We start from the raw sequence: 5,144 nt of genomic DNA, 5'->3' as shown, positions 1-5,144 counted from the left end.
CAGCCCGGCATTTCTCACGATGTGCTCAGCATACAGATTAAACAAACAGGGTGACAGCAGACAGCCCTGTCGTGCTCCTTTCTCGATCTTGAACCAATCATTGTTCCACACAGGGTTCTAACTGTTGCTTCTTGACCCGCATACAGGTTTCTCAGGAGACAGGTAAGATGGTCTGGTATTCCCATCTCTTGAAGAGCCTTCCACAGTTTGTCATGATCCACACAGTCAACGGCTTTAGCATAGCTGATGAAACAAAGATTACCATATGGCATAAAATGAGATGGAACAATTTCCCTTTTTTTCTATATTCTAGACTGGTTTGTATGAGACCAGTTTGTATTTTTTGAAGAATTGTTAGAACTTTGCCTATAACATTGTCTGGACCTATGGTTGTTTTTTCATTCCTTATTTATTTCTTACTTCTGCAAATTTTCTTTCTATTATGTGATATCTGGAAGCACACTTTAATTTTTTTTCTGTATATTATATATAGTATTCTGAATTTCTACATGCTATGCAAGTTTTGGTATTAATGTGATCCACTATCTGCCTAAAATCAGAGGTCTTGGATTATTACTTTAAAAAAGTTTTTTTGCTTACTATGGTAAAATAAGGTCTCTGTTTTATTATCTGTCCTTGCCGGAAGCTCCAGTACTTTGGCCACCTAATGTGAAGAGCCAACTCATTGGAAAAGATCCTGAAGCTGGGAAAGATTGAAGGCAAATGGAGAAGGGGGTGACAGAGGATGAGATGGTTAGAGAGCATCACCGACTCAATGGAAACGAATCTGAGCAAACTCCAGGAGATAGTGGAGGACACAGGAGGCTGGCGTGCTTCAGCCCATGGGGTCACAAAGAGTCAGACACAACTTAGCCACTAAACAACAAATAATTCTTGTGATAAGCAAAGCATTGTTGTTTTAATCTGAAATATAATTGAAGTGTATTGTGCACTGTATTCTCCTTTAAAATGAGCCTCCTTGTTGTCACTTTTATTCTTAGGGTCTTTTCAAAGTGAAGGATACCTCAGCTTCTAGAAATGGAAAAATCAATAATCTTCAAAAGATAGTTTTCTCATCTATCTCTGTTGCTGCAAACCAGATCAAATCAGATGAAGTTTTTTCTTTATTAGGCACTGATTTTAATGAATTCTGTCCATTGATTTTTTTAATCCCTTAATTTAGCCCTTTCTCCCTTCTATAAACCTTATATATATATATCCTCCTCTTATTCTTCCCATGATGTCATGACACTTCAAATACATTAAGATGTTCTATAGGAAGAATTGGGCTGACCAGGCGACGCTAGTGGTAAAGCACCCACGTGCCAAAGCAGGAGACGTAAGAGCCTCAGGTTCAGTCCCTGGTTTCGGAAGACCCCCTGGAGGAAGGCACGGCAACCCACTCCAGTATTCTTGCCTGGAGAAGCCCATGGACAGAGGAGCGTGGCCGGCCACAGTCTATAAGGTTGCATAGAGTCAGAGGTGACTGAAGCGACTTAGCACACACACATAGGAAGAATTCGTCCCGTTTATTCGTCCTCACTCTTTATTATTGTGTGAGATAGAGACCACAAGCTGACCGCCTGAATCCATTCCTTCCTTCTTCCTGGACGGGAGTACATTTCTTGATTTCCTTTACAGTTGTCTTAACTGACTAGGTTCTTGCCAGTGGAATGTGAGCAGAAATCGTGTGCACCCTGCCAGGGCAGGCTCCTTAACCCCCAGTCATGCTCCTCCACATGCTTTCCTCTCCAGGCGACTGGGCAGGGAACCATAAGGAAACCGTGTGGGAAACAGCAGGCTCACCATCACACTCGGGTCCTTGAGATCCTATGCCCCAGCCGCCGCCACCCTGCGCTCCCTCAGTGAGAGAAGAACACGCTTTTCATTTAAGACACTGGATTTCAGGGGCTTATGTTACCATATTCCCTAATCAATTACCTGAAATCATCACCTGAATGTGAGTACCATAGCTAACACCTAAAAGGTGTGGAATTAGTTTAGTGTTCAGAACAAGGGAAGGAAGCAAGCACGCATCTAAGACTGAAAACTGGAGCTCGTGTTATCCATGGGGCAAAAATAACTTAATACAATTATCACCTCTGATATCACTCAGAAGGCAGACCAAAAGCCTATTAAGTCTGTAGCTCTAGGGGAAGCAATTAGAAGCAGCAAGAATATTAGTGTACATTGGCCGCTATTTATTGCTTTTAGCAAAGTATTACAAGAAAGAGATGATCTCAGGCAAAAATGGTCTAGTTTGCCAGCTGAAGTGAAACTAAATAAAAAGACTTTTAGAATTCAGTGCTTCTTAGGGCTGGGAAAACTGGTGTTATCTGTACATCAAATGCTAGAAGATAGGTTTGTAGGTCATAAAAAAGGAGGGAGAGCCAACCCAGTGACAAAGATAATATCAAGCACATTGCCTTGCCACCTAAGATGATCATTTCAGACGTCAATGCAAATTCCATGAGGGCAAAGTGGATGGGTTGAGAAAAAAAAAAAAAAAGACTGTAGAACCAACCTAGAAAAGAAGTTGGAGCTTATTTGCTTCCACACAAAACTGACTGCAACCAAGTAAGTCAAAAGCCTCTCATGTTTTTAGGCAAACTGTACTGCCCGGAAACCACAAGCTTGTGTCTGTAAAATTGCTCTCATACAGGAGCAGAAAGTGTAATTTGAAAAGTGTGTAACTCCTTATAACATACTCCCCTATATCCACCCCATACATAACCATGGGAATAACGGATAAGAATTTTCTTGTCCTCTAGCCACCAAGAACAATGGACAAGAAAGCCCCCCAGACAAGAAAGCCCCCCGGAAGGACAGGCCCAGAATCTACCAAGACATTTTCTTCAAAGGGTTGGGGTTCCCTACAATATCCCCCCAAACAGGATTCCATCATTGCTGTGGACTAGGGACTTCTCTGAGAGTTTTTATCACGATCATCCTATCCGCTTGTGTATTAGCTGACCAGAGAGAAGGCAGGTAAACTTGTCTTTTGGTTCAGAGCATGCTGGACTTTGAGAAATCAGATCTGGACCTGAAGCGGTGGTCTGAGCCTCACCTGGAGATCCTAGACTTCGAAACCGATACAATTGTCGGATGAAATGTGGGTTTTTCTCCCCTAAAGAATATGCATGTTTTGTGTAAGGGGTGGGGGTGGTAACTAAAGGGGCTAATTGTGATACAGATTGCTAGATGTCTACCAAGATCCCTTCTGCCCTTCCTTCTGGGCACGCAGCTGGACTTCTCTTCTCAGCACCCCCAGCAGAGACATGACGAAGTTCTCTTCAATCGAATATGATTAAAGTGATCATGCCACTCCCAAGCATGGCCCATAGAAGCCTCTGCCACCTGTCCCTCTGTGCCTTTTCTCCCTCCTGACCGACTGATGCGGGAAGGTTTTGATGACTCCTAAGTGGCACGTGCTGAAGCTGGCAGGGTTCTTCCGTAGCTGTGTGGTGCAGAGAGGCCACCAACTCAAATCCTATCATAGTGACTCTATGCTTTTCAAGCCACTGAAATTTGGATTTTATTTTAACTGCAGCTTAGCATTCTCTAACATGTCATGCTAAACAGTAGTCATGTCTATTTGTGCACAGGTGCTCAACTTTTCTAAGAAAGGCTATAGATGATCCGTTGAATCCAAGACCTTTACACTGTCCCTCATCACCATCCCATTCCTTTAGGACGAGGTGAGATGGTATGGTCTCTTCGTACTTCTTGTGATTCCCCTGGATGAGTCCACGCTTCACCCTTGCCCTCCTTCCCCACCACTTCTCTCTCTGCCCCCCTTTCTTCTTACCCCCCTCTCTGCTGCCATCCAACTGTCTGCCCACTCCCACAGTCACAAACTTTAAACCCACAACCGCTGACATAACATCGGTCCTAGTGGTGCCCAGCAATTTCATTACCTTTCCACAGTTCATTCACTCATCCAGTCTCCTACAGAACTAGTTCATATTTTCTTCTCTCCTCACAGATCTCTAGCTCCTCTACTCTCCTTCTCACTCTGAGCTGAGGAGTTGGAATTCTATTTCAGTAAGAAAGCAGAAGCAGTCAGGAGAATTTCCACGAGCTCCCACCAGGCCTCTACTGCCTACCTTCATCTGCTCTCATGTAATTTGTCTTCCCTCCTGGGTGAATTGTCTGTGCTCCTTTCTGAAGCCAAAACCTCCATATGTGCACTGGGCATCCTTTCCTCTTCTCTACTCACAGATCTTACTCCAAACAACTCTCTCCTTTCTCTCCTGCATCCTCAAATTTCCCCTACACTCCATCTTTCCCATCAACACACAAAATGTGCTGTAATAGATCTCATTCTAAAAGACAAAAAACTTGACTCCATACCTCCTTTCAACTCCTATCTCATTTCTCTGCTAGTTTTTATATATCCCTGAAAACAATTTGTCTATATTCACTCTTTCTCTAATTTCATTCTCCCTTGAACGCACTCCAAATAGGCTTTCTCCCTCACCATTTCACTGAAGCAGCTGATATCATGATCACTGATGACCTTCATGTTGCCAAACCCAATGGTCAACTAATAAATAATCTCTGTGTTATTCAACCTGCTTCAGCATTTATTTATTTTTTTTAATTTTTATATGTTTGGTTTTTTTTTAACTTTACAATATTGTATTGGTTTTGCCAGTCAGAATGGCTGCGATCCAAAAGTCTACAAGCAATAAATGCTGGAGAGGGTGTGGAGAAAAGGGAACGCTCTTACGCTGTTGCTGGGAATGCAAACTAGCACAGCCACTATGGAGAACAGTGTGGAGATTCCTTAAAAAACTGGAAATAGACCTGCCTTATGACCCAGCAGTCCCACTGCTGGGCATACACACCGCTGCAGCATTTCATACAGTCTTTCACGCCTTTGTGAAATACTTGATTCTCTTGATATCCAGGGACCCGCCCTCTCAGTTCTTTGCCCTCCTTACTGGACACTTCTCCATTTCCCCAGCCTCTGATGTTGGGATGCCTTGGGCTCCATGTCTTATGTTCATTCTTTGCTATGTACACTCAGACAGAGAAGGAGATGGCTGGATGGCATCACCAACTCGATGGATATGAGTTTGAGCAAGCTCTGGGTGATGGTGAAGGACAGGGAAGCCTGGTGTGCTGCAGTCCATGGGGTC

The sequence above is a fragment of the Bos mutus genome, chromosome 10 (genome assembly GCF_027580195.1).
Source record: "Bos mutus isolate GX-2022 chromosome 10, NWIPB_WYAK_1.1, whole genome shotgun sequence".
NCBI classification, from domain to species: domain Eukaryota; kingdom Metazoa; phylum Chordata; class Mammalia; order Artiodactyla; family Bovidae; genus Bos; species Bos mutus.
Note: the sequence above shows the minus strand (reverse complement) of the source record.